Below are 15,221 nucleotides of genomic sequence, written 5' to 3'. Positions count from 1 at the left end.
CGCTCGGTTTACACACACAAGTTTTTGAAGTCAACTCGGGGCTGTGTGTGAGGAGCTTTGGGCTGATCAAGTGGAGTTTTCCCACTAGAAAACACTACGTGAGTGGCCTAGGGTTCTCCTTGCACAGTCCTGAGTCAACTCCAAGTCTACTCAAAAACATGTGTAAATCGGGCCTTAGTCGGAGTTCATGTGACTCAGATTTAATCAGCAAAAATATTCTTGAAGACCTACATTTCTGATTGTTCCAAACTTTGCATAATACAACACTCACCAACCCTGTACGCTTTAACATGATAATTTTTATCTATTGATTTGACTGACTTGCTGGCCATTAGCTAAGTCATAGAATTGAAAAGCTAGAAAGGCCAGATTTGAACTCAGGACTTCTATTTAAACACCCTAACCACACGACCACCATTGTCCTACAATGGTAAATATTATAAGAATCATTTAGTGAGACAAGTGACAAGCTTATATCAAAGCATGGTGTAAGAAACTTTATTGACAGACACAGGTTATTATTGCATAGCCAGTAGCCTCTTCACAACTCTTTATAATGGTACAGTCGGTCATTAAGGCACGCGTGAATTGCACAACAGATAAAATATATTCACACCCAACTAAAAGTAACGTTACAACGTAAAAAAAGAAGCATAGACAGTCTTGGAAGCAAATACAGGTCGATAAAGTCACTGAACTACTTGTTTTTCATCGAGAAGTCATGGCTACTGAAACCTGATTGGTTGAAGTAACTCAAACTCGCTGACCAATGGTATGGAAGCAAGGTGTAACAGTAACTAGTGGTGCATTCTGATTGGTTAGACTGTTAAACTTCTGACCAATCGCAATGTTAGATGTTTGGAATAGTCCTAGTTAGTGCATGTTTGTGGACATTTAGTACAGTTGCTCCAATTGTTATAATTCTTAAATGTCAAACAAGATGATTGACAGGACCGCTCCCAGTGCTGCTACATCTACATCTGCCAATCACAGTGCTGGAATAATTTGATGTGGATCCTGATTGGATGGAGACGTGATCATGTCACTAACGGAAGAAGGCAGCCACAGCAGCAAGGAGCAACATCACCATCTCGGGTTGCACAAAGCCAGCCCCTTTGTTGAAGAAAGGAAAACAAAACCATCAGCAACTATTTCAAAGCTTTTCTATAACATAGTATATCTATCTTTTTCATAATAGGCATAATAAGGGAACCCTCAATAGATAGCTTTAGAAAATGCCAAGATGTATAAAAGTTAGGCATGACAGGTTGTCTTAGTAATATAACCAGCCACCACTGCATGTCTGGTGTGTTGCACTGAAAGTTAGTCATACTGTGTATACAATACTCTCTCTCTCTATCCAATTTAACATCTTTTATTCCCCATCATATATGGGAGGTGCAGATGGAAATAACATTGTATAGATCTTTTTGACTAAGAGAAGATAGCAAATTTCTGTTCTGTACTCAACTGACCATTTCCCCCTGTTAATTTTGTGTTGTTTCTTTCAACTTTCTCAATTTTTACACACCCCCTTTAGAGTCTTTCAGGTCCAAGTCAAAAGACATTGTTATCTTTTTCTTTGCATGTGGGCAACATTGAACCCCTTTATAAGTCCTAATTAAAGGCACATACCGCTTGGCGTAGGTGTTGGTGTGGCCATTGTGGGCGTTGTGGCGTTAGTAGCAGTGGCGTTGGTCTGAGCAAACGCTACACCCACGATAGCCAAGATAAGCACGCAGACGGTCACAATCTGAAGGAAACAAACAGGTATTTTAGAATCAATAATCTAAAAAAAATTCAAAAACAGTCTATAAGCTGCAACTCTATATATAAGGCAGACACTATATAACACTGACAAAACCTTTTGGACAATCTTGCATTTGACTAAGCAATAAATATTAGGATAATTTGTCAATAATAATAATAACAATGAATCTTGCTTAAACCATGTGCTATGTAGAATTAAAGTGACCAAGTATCCTTTATGAATAGTTTAATGACAATGCTTAACATTGAATTACAGTGGTCTGATAAAAAGTGAATCAAAATAGCTTGCTCACGAAAAAAAGGCATGCAGACCCTCTTATAAAGAAGAGAGAATGGCATTTCTTTTGGTTAATAAAAAAACATTGCATCATTTCTATACAACTCTCCACATTCCTTTCTCTGTTTATCCTGCCAGCAATAACTCGATGACATTTGACCAGCCCAACTTGTAGACTTGGGACTTTGTATCGACCAAGGCAGTTGAAAACACCTTAAGTACACAAGGAAGTTCCTAAGTCCACAAACGGTACCAGGGTACTCCAGGTCGATGTTTGTTACTATTGACAGATTCCAACAGTAATATTGACCAGGGTGAGTTTATTGTTGATGGCTTTAGATAGGGCCCTCTGTTATGTCAGTACAATAGGGGACAAACAACAAAATGAGTGAGAATTAGGTACTGTATCATAAACTGGCAAACTTGTTAACTAATTAGGATCTTGTACCTGATGAGGTTTTTTTGTAAACAGCCATTTTTATCACATAAGTTGTTTCAAACCTTTGTGAAGTGTAAAAAACATTTAGTGTTTACGAAACAATACAGAAGAGGTAAACCTGACCTTGAATTTGTTATGCTATGAAAAAAATCATTTTTACAACTTTGACTTGTTTATGTAGGCAAAAGTGGGCCGTCAGTTAACTGGGGCAATATACAATAAGTTTATATGTGTGTAATATTTTATGAATGAGCTCAAGTAGTGTTTGCTCCTCAGACAAGTTGTAAAACTTTCTTTCACTTCCTTTTCCAAATCTTGTTCCCCTTCGAAGTACTGCCAGATAATCAAAAGATTTGACAACACATCTGAATCCTTTTTATTTTACAAGCCTGTAGCTAGTATTAAAAAAACACCGACGATACCAAACACACATATAAAAATCTGTTTAGTTTGCACCTTTGTCCTCATCTTAATTGTTTCCTCTTGTTAAAGCTCTTGTTAGAATATCCTTTAAAAAGTCTAATGAAACACAACACCTCTCCAGACTTCCGACATTTGTATTCTGTTCTACAGTTCTAGGTCATTACAATGTCAGAGCTAAGTTTTCTTGTCAAACAAGCACGCCATTATCAAAACAGTATGTACAACACGACACGGCGTGCTGACGCATTTTATCCTGCTTCGTTTGATGTTCATACAATACGCGCTGACTGCACCTGGCACTGATTGTTGGTCTGACTGTTAAGTTCTCACGTTACTTTGACAACTTTACACCAAGCTCACGTACAACTCTTCGTATTCCTGTCTTCCAATCTTACCGAAAGTTTCATCGTAAACTCCCTAGAGAGATGTTCGCCATCTACTCTGTCATTTGCGAATGACGTCATCTAGATTCTCGAGGGAGAAATCTGTCGATATTACGACGCACGGCAATCATTTCACCTGCGTCAATATAGGTTATTTTAGCTCCCTCTGGGCCCTCTGTACGAGTTACCTGCGTGACTCTATTGTTGGTGAGATGTTGAGATGCTTTAGATAAGGAAACAACTAGCCTTTATCCTAATTACCAACAAACCCCAGTGGTAAAATTGCTGCAATGATAGTTGTTAAGACTGAGCAATTTAGAGATACAAAATGGTGCAATTTGTGAAATGTCCTTTGATTTTTTTCGAGGATAATTGCTGGATAAACATGACGTCATCTAAACCAAACATGTAAATTGATTTAGATTGTAACGATTGCCTGTCCAATATCATTACAGTATCCCAACAATTTGTTTCTTGCAAACGCAACTTTCTTAGAGAAATATCCGGTTTCTAACAACAGAAAGGTGACCTTGGTCACTGGAAGATTCCTTCTCCTATCGTCTTAGATGCATCTTGATTCCTTCGCTGATATTGTCTTGGACGCATACACCTTGAAGCCAAACCTAAGGTTGGAATGACTGAGCTCACACGTAGTGCCTTAGGGGACAGGTCTTCTTTGTTCTGACCATATTACTTATGTATTATTCAGTTCCTCCAAATAGACTCTTTCAAGTCATTCTTTCAAATGTTATCCCCCAGGGGTATGATATTTGTGAAGAAAAGAACTAAAAAGAGGAACTTTTGGAACTTTTCACACATGATCTGGTTGGCTACAAGAGTGTCTTAGCTAAACATACTATGATAGCGATTGATCTTATCAGTGTGGGGCATGGCTACACTACTGTTTCTCATGAGATATCTTTAGTATTAAGGCTAATGAATTAATTCTTAAGTCGTCTTCTTTCAGTTTTGATAAAATGTACATCTAGACCAATAATTGTGTGTGTAACTAACACTGTGGAACCAAATAGGTTTTAAGTGAATCTGTTTTCTTAGCTAACAGTCCCACCCTCAGGCACATACCAGTAACCAAGCATGTCGTCTGCGTTGGTCTAAATTATACTGCCTTAAGGCAAAAAAAATGCTTGAGCACGCTTGTTGTTCTTTGGGTCGACGGTTCTGTTAGTAAGAAAACTGATCGTATGATCTTTTTTGTTCCTGCCCTTTTTCTGGCATAGGCTCTGGGTGATACTTTTAAGTTTAGTATCAGCGTTTTTGCTGAATAAGTATTTTCTGAATGAAAAAGAAAATCCCTCTTTTGGGTGGCTGCAAAAATACAATAGAAAATTACAATTATCTTAATTTGACAGCAATTAGCAAACGATAAATAGTAAAGAAAAGTGGCAATATCACAAATATACAACCCAGAGTTTGGTAGGGGGTAGCAATTTTTGTTTACAGCAGTTGCAGGTTCGCGCTTGGCGGGATCATGGAGGGATGGAGGGAGGATTTCCCGCCATGGAAACTGTGGCTCAACATGGGGGCCGTCGCCATGGCAACACAGCCTCATTGTCCGCACACGAACACCTGGTGATGCCCTGAGGATGCTTAGGGTGTGTATGGCGGTTTTGGAGGATCAGGTATTTAGGGAATTTTTGACTGACTTTGTGGCAAACAATGACTTGAAATGTTAAAAAAAAAGTTCCGATATCTAGTGAATTCTAAAATTAAAACAAAAGGTGTTGACAAAAACTACCTAATTTTCTAGTGCCATTTCAAAATTCAAACTACTGGTACCAGTAAACCCCAAGACTAGCCCCTGACCTAATCCCGTTGTCATGCAGGTACGCATATATGCGACTAAAGTCGTTCAGCCAGTTTTTTCCTTGCCAAAAATTTTATCCCGTCCTTTGTTGGTAACTTGGCACTGTTTGGTACATGTAGCAGTGCAAACACATCGCTTTAACTGTTTACGTTCCGTCTGAAAACTGTGTTACACGGGTGACTAATCGATATATACTGTCTAACTGGGTGCGCTTAAACACGTCAGGAATACCCTTGGGCGAAATGTGCGGGTATGATTAAGACGGTTTCTCCCGTGTGTTCACCCATGCGAAAACTAGTGCGTGGAGTATTCCTCAAAGGAGTTAAACTAAGGAGGAAATTTGTCGAGTTCCTTTATTTGGTTCGTCACAGCTTGTCAGGCGTCCTTGGGGAAAGAGCACGTTAGCGCCAACTGACGCCAGGTACAATCCCGTCCACAGGTGTGGCCAGGTGAGCTAATCCTGCGGGTTACCTACTCGAAGGGACCGGCCTTTGTTTGCATTCTAGGGGTATGACTCAGTTCCTGACTTATAGATATCTTTTATGGCAGGAAAAATCCACTTGGTTCGACCCACGGGAAGCATTTTTTTCTGTTCATACAAACTGAAGTAGCACGCTTTGAATCTCTTTTAAAATTACGAGTGTAAATTAATTAGCGAAATGAATATGCTATAATCCTATTAAGAGCATGCCGAGATGTAAGCTAGCCATTTTCTTCAAACGCACGTTTTTTGTGCATTTGGGTGTGGCTGGGGTTAAAGTGTTCAGCCAATATGATTATGGAGATAAGAATCAAAATTGGAACCGTCCAGAGGTTACTAAGCACCCAAACGTCGTCGTTAAGATTACCTGGTGATGTTTTTCGATGTTTGGTGAGAAAATTAGCACACGCTTATCGGTCTGTCACTCAAAAAGTGCGGGTTGACTTTAACCGTTGGTCGTCACACTTCAAAGGCCACGGGGCCGACAGAAAACGTGCCCGACCGCACGATCGTAAAAATGCGGGAAAAGAGACCGTATTCAACAGGTACAATTTATCACAACGAGTCGTGATTTGAAATCAGAGGTGCGGTTGCGGTGGAATCAAAATTTAAGGAAGTTTAGGCTCCGCTAGTTCCTGATTTTGAATTCATTTCCTCAATACACCCACGTGTGAAGACTCGACGTTGTCTGGGGTTTATATCTTAAAATTCAATGCTAAGACTGGTAAGGGATTGATTTTAAGTGGAGAAAACGAAGTGCAGACACGATAAAGATATTCTAGTGCAGTAAGCGATGCCACGTATATCCGTGTCGGTGAGAACAAAGCCGCACGCTTTCCGCACACCTGGTACCTGGGCGCCCACCAGGTGCTACAAAAACACACAATTTTCCCGAAAAACCTTAATAAACTACGGTTCTATACGAAAATTAAATGCAGAAGAGAACGTTTCGCTTACCTTGTTGAACATTTTGGTGTGTTTTTGCTGTTTTCCGGGTTGTTTTCCGAAGAGAAAGTAGAGAGAGTCGGTGACAGTCTTGTTTCACGCAAGTCGCTGGGAGCAATGGGCTGGATGGCAGACAGATGAGCTCATCCTAAAGGTGGGCGACTACAAGTGTTCAACGGCGGGGGGGATTATCTTTATCAACTCTACTACCTTTTATCTATCTTTGTTTTCAAACACGTCAGGTCAAAATACATTTGAAATAAATCGAGATATTACACACATAGAATTTTTTTAAATAGATATTTCTGTACAAATACTACATATTTTTTTTAAGTATCCCCCGTTAGATAATCGTACGGTCTGATACACGTTACACAGGTAAGTATTTTTGGCGGACAAAATCCAACCGCCTGATATCACGTGGCCCAATCAGTGAGCTCGTTTCAAATCATAACGATCGTTGGTATTGCAACAGAACAAGCAACCTATGACCTTTAAGCTCTCTTGCTCTACATAATTTGCCCACCTGTGTAGCATACATAGTCTAGTACACCTTATATACATTTATATACGACTAGTATACATTACATACAAGAAGCTGTATCTTTAGATGCTTGAACTTGTACAGAAGATTGTACATATGTGCCCCATACTTCATAAACGTAGTCTTGTGTGCTTATATGCACAGAAGCAACCCTTGCATTAGCGTAAACATATTAATACTTTCAAGTATTGTTATTGTTCACTATATATATTCTTGATGTGTTATAAGAGTTAGGGGAGTGAGTTAGGGTACTCCCTGGTGTGTGACAAGAGTTAAGGTACGCCCTAGTGTCGGACCGGCGTCCAACCCAGAGCCATGGAAGGTGTGTTACGCCCTAAGGCGGTTTACCGGTTATACAATCTGATAATTTGGGTCCAACTCGTACCAATTACGGGGTTGTAAACCACTCGCAATTTGCAATCACTGTTTTTTCTCCCTAATTACAAAGAGTAAATCACTAGAAAAGGAAGCAACTTGCGGGCCAACAAAGTAGTAGAACTAGTTAAACATCTAGTAACATAATTCCACCAGGGTACATAATTCCGCCACCCTGAAATTTTCCAACCCAACGTCGCCTCGTATAATGCATACCCTGGGGCTACACTAAAGGTCTCTCAAACCCACTGTTTTTCAAAGTGCCGGATTCATGTAACCCGGCGGATTAATGTTAATGGCGGTTAGCTGTTTTTGTAAAAATATTTTTTTAGCTCTCTCTAGTCAGGCCAGACACATACAGATACCTGTGCCGTTTTTCGTGCTTCCCTAAGAACACGTACTTTGTAGTCGGAATCTATTTTGAGATCTGACACCGTACCTTATTGAACTTCCAGTGGTACTTGGTTACTCACGAATGGTGACTAACTAATAACACACTTTAACCACCATTCGCAGGATAAATCGGAAATGCATTACACCTTCATTTCAAATATTTTATTTACTAGCAAACATGTTCGATTTCGACTTGTATGCTAATTCGTGTGGCTGTTGTTTCTCTTACTACAAAGAAAAAAAACCACACGGACAGTGATTATTGCATCATCCCACAATATCAATGACCTTGACGTGTTGACCTTGGCAGTTTGACCCCGGATTGTTCCCTATAGGAGAACATAGTTCCTTCTCCAATATGAAGAAATGGTGCCACATTTTACAGATATAGATGGTTACATAACCCTTGTCCCATTTTTTACATTTTTAAATCAAGTTTTGTTAATGTCTGAACATATCTGTACCTATTGATATCAAGGATCATATTTCTATTTGGAAATATATCGTGACGATTAAACGATCCCTCATTGAAGATGAGCCGGCTGTGACGATTCCTATTGTCCAGAAAGATAAGATCAGTTGAGTCGACACGTCATATGATGTGATGTTTTGATAATTGATCGTCACCAGGTAGACCATGGTAGTGATTAGTCATTCTAGGTGTGTACGTATGTGTGTGTGTGTGTGTGTGTGTGTGTTTTTTTTTGGGGGGGGGGGGGTCCATTGGATTACAGTCATTGCTTTCTGTCTACATCCTAAGGCCTAATGCGAGCATATTTTCTTGTTTTTCTGTATCTCTAAATTAACAGGCGCAGTTTCAACCGAAGGATTAATATCGAGGACTCGGAATTCATTGTAATTTGTTACCAAGCCACGAGGACAATATGATCATGTTAGGCGTTTCAGCTATTTTGTACAAATCATGCTCTTGCTTTAATGAAATTTCGTAGTTAGGTACTCTTCGATTTCTAGTTGTTTTGGCCAGTTCTTGACTTCTGGACCCCGAAGATCCGGGTGACAATGCCTGCTGACTGACGCAATCATTATTTTTATTTACTGAGTCATCAGGAAATATGCGGTACATCCGTTTACACGGGACTGAATCATGTACTAGTAGTTGGAACCGTATAGGGGTCGGTCGACCAGGAAGTGCCTCAAGGTTTCCTCATTCTTTTGTTATCGTTTGCAGAACATACTTGTTTCGCACAAGGAAGCGAAAAAGCGTAAAGTGGTTTCTCAAGGAAATGATTAAGTATAGACGATATCCTGTGCGTGTATGTATGTATGTTTATTTGTGTGCATGTGCGTGTGTTTAATAATGTATGTGTGCGTGTATGTGTGTGTTGCTTGTGTGGTGTGTGTGTTGCTTGTGTGGTGTGTGTGTTGCTTGTGTGTGTGTGTGTGTGTATGTGGGTGTTGGTTGTGTGTGTATGTGCGTGTGTTGGTTGTGTGTGTGTGTGTACGTGTGTATGTGTGTGTGTTGGTTTTGTGTGTGTGTGTGTGTGTGCGTGTGTGTGTGTGCGTGTGTGACAGTATGGCATGTGTGTGTGTTGGCTGTGTGTGTGTGTGTATGTCACGGTGTCGTGTGTGTGTGTGTGTGTGTGTATGTCTGTGTGAAAGTATGAATACGCCTGTCCAGCCAGCCATGGTATAGTTTGGAAATTAAGGGGGGAGGGGGGATACTCAGGGCTAAAGCTAGAATTTTACAACTGTTTGTTTGCACAAGGGGAGTTTGTACTAAGAGGAAAGATTATCCTATGAGTCATCTCACGCGTGGATGTTATAATGTTTATTCTGTCGATGTTCCGTGGCGTGTACCCGTCTGTGTGTAAATGTAAGGTAAACACGCGATGACAACGCCCATAGAGGGTCGCTAAAACACGTGTAAACACCCGCAGTTCTCACGGGCAGTGGTTGATTAAACTAGCCAGGCTGAGACCATAGAGCGAAAATCTCAATGTCGTGTACTGTATTTTCAATCTTTTCAATTCGAAAGTCGGACACCCAGGTCAGACAAGTTGTAAGGGATTGCATTCGTCATTTCGGATGGTTGACGTAAAACAGGCGGCCCCGTGTATGAGGGAGCTTCAGGCATAAGCCTCACTCGTCAAACCTCTGCACGTACAGTGTAAAAGAACCCAACACACCAAGAAGAGTAGGGGTGACCCGGTGTGCTTGGCCAAATACGAGAGTCGTTGCGAAGCCGCATTGCACTATTACTAGCTACTTGAAAAAAAGCATCATGCTTCACTTCAATTGAGGATGACTGCATACTTTACCGTAGTAATGTCTTACTAGGCAGTGTACGTTTCATATATTTATTTGTATAAGTAACAGCAATTATATGTGTTCTAAAAGTCGCAAATCGTTTGCTGATGTAACGGATTAGAGTGTTAAAGACATTACATTTTCAGGAAAGTCATGTTATACATGTAGGGTTACAGTTGTTGAATAACGAGGCGGTCAGAAAACATACCCCCTACATCTGCTTGGAGAATAACGATGGTACAGAACACCATGGTGAACACCGAGACCGAGATTCGAACCCGCGACCTTGTGTTCATGTTTGCGTGACCGCCTTCTGCATATATAAGCGTACAAATGGACGTTGACCTGTACAGCATTGGAGATAACTTACATGTAGAGACCAAACTGACCTGTTATCGTGTTATCATCAATGACATTTGTACAGGGCGGACCTGTGTGTTTGTCTACAACACTGATATCACATACTCCTAGACGGCAACTAATTATCATAACGACTAGAATGCGTTTTATCAAGACTGCTTCTTATCAACATTCTATTAGTGTTTTACTTTACCTCAAGTGAGTGAAGTATTGTTATGTGCCTTTCTCTTTCTCTCTCTCTCTCTCTCTCTCTCTCTCTCTCTCTCTGTACGTGTGTGTGTGTGTGTGTGTGTGTGTGTGTGTGTGTGTGTGTGTGCGCGCGCGCGCATGTTACGTAAGTGAGTGTATGTGTTGTACAATGTACAATGCAGTTTTGCCATGCATGTACATTCTCACTGCTGCTATTTTCTTCTTTACGATAAGGGTCTTTAGGATAAGTCTGCCGTCTCTGATTGTCTTCTTGTTTCCTGTTAGCCGTTTCTTCTTTGTTTGTGTGTTTAGTATTTTGGGTATTCTCACACCCACCTTTCCCAATATACATTCCTTAAGGTGACCTTTTACGGAAGAGAATGCGAAGTGAATTTCTTCCCATCTCCCGTCCCCCACTCAGACTGTTGACACAACTCTTAGAACCTTGTTTGGGACACGGAGTTCGACCAAGCGTTCCCTGTAAACAACGCCATACTGCATAGGGAAATGTAACAATACACTCCTTATAACCCCCCCCCCCCCCCCCACCCAAATGGTGCCGCGTGTCACGATCTAGAATTTTAGGGGTTAGCTCCATTAACATTAATCCACCGGGTTACATAAATCCGGCACTTTGAAAAACAGTGTGTTTGAGAGATCGATCTCTTGTGTAGCACCCCCCCCCCCCAGGTATGCACAGTGCAGATATACAGAAGTGCATTGTTCTTTGGGGACGTTGGGTTGGAGATCTGTTTGGACGTATCTTTTCAGGGTGGCGGAATTATGTTAGTAATTACTTCAGTCCAAATGTAAAGGAGTAAGCTATCAAGAGATGTAAAGATTTTAGAGCCAATCCCCCGCTTTTTGTTTTCTGAACAACGTCAGATTTTTAGAGTTTGTAAGCTTCACTGCACTAAGATCACTATTTCCCACTCGATGTTAAAGTCTCAAGTGAAAGAAAGCGGTGAAATAACACATTAAGATATTGCAAATATTTTGTATCTATTTAAGGTCCCCTATTCATAACAGCTAATGTTGGTGTTTAACCTGCAGAGGCTCTTACACAAGTAAGAGAACCCCGTTTCCATTCTAGTGGAGTTCCGGTGCCCTTGAGACTTGAAGTGGAGACTGGGAGTGTATGTGGAGGTGTGAAATCTCACGTTCCGTACATGTCGTTACGCTAGCTAAGTCAGACCATTGAAGAATGTCGCAAGTTTGAAATTCTTGTCGTTTTTTTCTTCACCTCAGAGGAGTGACAAATTGTGTTTGGTTTGCCCTGTGATTGTACATGTGTAAATATTTTGCGTTTGGGAATGAATCTCATTATGTATAAGCAGCGACACCTGTGCTGCATTGCAATGTGAACAAGTCAAAATTGCCTCGAAGAAGGTGACAGATGGTCACCGAAACGTCGGTGGAATAAATCTCTTCGTTGTGTAAAAAATAGTCTTTTTATTCTTGCCCTGTCTCTGTTTGACTATCATTCTGTCTCTCTCACTCTTTCTCTTTCTCTATATCTCTCGCTGTTTCTCTGTCTGTCTGTGTGTCTCTCTGTCTCTCTCTCAATGCCTCTCGATGTCTCTCTCTCTGTCTGTCTCTCTCTGTCTGTCTCTCTATCTCTATGTCTGTTTCTGTCTGTCTCTGTCTCGTAACAGCTAAACCCTACATGTACTTTCGTTATGGCAAAATGAAGCAGTTTCCAGCATGTAACTTAACATAATGATTAAACATACACGAAATCATCAATTTGAGAACATGAAGTCTTGGACGTGTGACTAATTTGTTGGTAATTCAGCTGAATGAGAGTTACTTCAAGTGATAACAAAATCTGCTAAACCCAGTATAGAAATCCTTCAATAGGAAATAGTGTTGAATTGAAAAAATTACAATATCAGGAATGTACCTATAACTTAACATGTTGTTCTTATGATACCAATTTCATCAAGAACGACAGAGAGTCAGTTCAATCGATGAAAAGACTGGTTTACTAAACACAGCCTTCTTTCACTGCAGCTGAATTGTTAGTTTGATACACAATGTGTCCAGCATACATCCGCATAATCGCCATCAATAATTCATAGAAATAGCTAGGTGCGTTGAAAACTAGGCTAATCGTGGATCACATTAAAGTGATGTATGTTTGTACCGCGTATAAACTGAGACTGCACGCGAAATGGCTGCAGTAGGGCACTTGGGTCAGCTATAATCACATACAATTATCCAGCAGTTCAACTGGTAGGGAATTAGGTCGGTTTACATTGTATCTTATCGTGTGGAGTGGCTGGTTTTCTTTAAACAAGGGAAGACGAAAAGAAGCCACAGAAATACGAGGTTCGGTCGTTCAGGCACTTGTAGTGCAGCAAGTTCCCTTCACGTCCGGATCGATCCCTTCCCCTTAAACGTGCTTAAGCCGGCGTCACAATTCATGCGAGCGTCGGCCGACTTTGTAGATCGCCCGAAGCTCGCCGAATTTCAAAATCGCCCGAGCGTCGACCGTATTTTTCAATGAAAATCTCGGGCGACGTCCGTCGAACACTAAAAACTAAAAATCCCCCATGAGATGGTACCTTCTCTTGGACATGGACGAATTCAGTATCGACTAACCTGGTAAAAGGCCAAAATTTGGATCAACTGTTATTTCTAAAAATCGCCCGAAGCCCGCGTAATCGACAGGACGTCGGCCGTACTTAGGCCGAAAATGCACATTTGAAGCTCGCCAACACGTCGGCCGAGCTGAATTTCTTATTTGTGACGGGGGCTTAAGGACACCTCCTCGAACACAGGGCCCCCATTTTACGGTCCCTTCCGAAAGACGGTAACAGCTCCAACCGAGATGTCCCGGTGCAGGATTGAACTGGGATCTCCCAGTTAGCAACTGATTAGAATCATCTGATTAGGTCGTTCGGTGTAATATAACCAGCTGCCGCGCCGCGTGCCTGCGAAGCTGGTGTGTTACGCCGAATGGCGGTCATACCGGCTATATAGATACAGATACAGAACCAGGAGCTCAACTGTGAGGCTTATTCCAGGTGAGCTACAGTGACATCGCGTATATATCCCTCAAAAATAGGCGTATATATCCCTCAAAAATAGGCGTATATATCCCTCAAAAATAGGCGTATATATCCCTCAAAAATAGGCGTATATATCCCTCAAAATACGCGTATATATCCCTCAAAAATACGCGTATATATCCCTAAAAATACGCGTATGTATCCCTAAAAAATACGCGCACAGCATAGCCTCAAAATTGTGCAGATCCCCTATAACATTGCGCAACATTGGGTCTGTTTGTAACTCACTGTGTTTTTCTCCCCCTCTCCACCCATTAGCAACGCACAGTCCCTAAAATACAAATCTAAACCCTCATCAGTGCATCTATTGTATTTGTTCATCCTAACATCACGTCTGATAAACGTTGTCGTATCTCTGTGGTATCCAAAATAAACAAAGGTGTTGTCACGGACATCACCATAGTAAATATAAACAGGTACCAAGCAGAAAAGCCTACAAGTTAGAACAACAGTCAATACAGCGGTTTTCTTGTTTTACATGCGGGTGAAAAATGTCTATAACTACTCATTTCTTTGGCAGGTTACTAGTATCTAATTTCAGGCTAGCGCAGTCCTCGGACTGACTTTCAACAATCTTGTAGTGGTTGAGATATACTAGCCTCTGCCAGGCTCCGCAGGTCGCTGGAAAGATAGTAGAAATTTGCCAAATAGACAGATAACATGCCAAAGGAGTTAGCTGGCAAGGGGGTACAGTTTGCGACCTAGGGAGCCTGTCGGGATTCGGCTTCTTCAAACGAAATAAAATTTCTACTATCTTTCCAGCGACCTGTGGAGCCTGGTAGAGGCTAGAAACTTACACACACACATAAAACACACATACTACACGCACAATTGAAACCACCATGCAATACAGACGTAGTGAAAATCACAAGGGCAGAAAACGTCTCATCTTTTGTTGTTGTCCTAAACAAACCATCCTGTTGCTAACATCTCCATAGCAAATATAAACAGGCGTCAACAACCCATGATTTCCATGTGCAGTAGCTCAGGTCGTGTCCTTGGATATAGGCCATGTACTCTTTGTTTTATGGATTTCTCGTCGGCTCTTGTTACATACGTTTTGATATTGCTGTGTTGTTGCGTGTCGGTCACAGATTACTAAGTCTTGTTTCTTTCACTGTAACTTTATGTTCACCGTTTTCGCAGTCACCACTGTACCGTGAACTTACCATCACCGTGGAAAAACTTGTTATTCCTTCACACATCCAAATCACTTGCCTCCACCGTGAAGTTAAAGTTCAGTCAAAATGTCCATTTTCCTAAACCGTGAAATTTTGCTGCCGTGAAGATAAAGTGAAGTACAGTATAAACAATAGCTGCTGTCTTATTGTCCATAGTGTTTTCAGAGTCCAATGTTTTGAACAAAAAAAGGAGCTCAAGGTTTCGCGACATGCATGTTGCTTGGTTTTACCTTACCATAACATTTTTGTCACACTCACTCATAGATCGACAGATACAAACATAGAAATGGGCGT

At 41.1% G+C, this 15,221-nt stretch overlaps 1 long non-coding RNA gene across 1 annotated transcript; it reads right to left on the bottom strand.

Annotated features, from left to right (window-relative positions):
- Positions 1–482: 482 nt before the first annotated feature.
- On the bottom strand, positions 483–6,690 carry LOC136422083 (uncharacterized). Its single transcript, XR_010753575.1, has 3 exons — positions 6,556–6,690; positions 1,636–1,753; positions 483–1,113 (listed from the first exon to the last, which is right to left on the bottom strand). It is a non-coding gene; the product is annotated as an uncharacterized lncRNA (long non-coding RNA).
- Between the last annotated feature and the right edge of the window lie 8,531 nt (positions 6,691–15,221).

This window comes from Branchiostoma lanceolatum, chromosome 16 (assembly GCF_035083965.1).
Source record: "Branchiostoma lanceolatum isolate klBraLanc5 chromosome 16, klBraLanc5.hap2, whole genome shotgun sequence".
Classification (NCBI taxonomy): Eukaryota; Metazoa; Chordata; class Leptocardii; order Amphioxiformes; family Branchiostomatidae; genus Branchiostoma; species Branchiostoma lanceolatum.
Note: the sequence above shows the minus strand (reverse complement) of the source record. Positions and strands in the feature narration are given on the sequence as shown.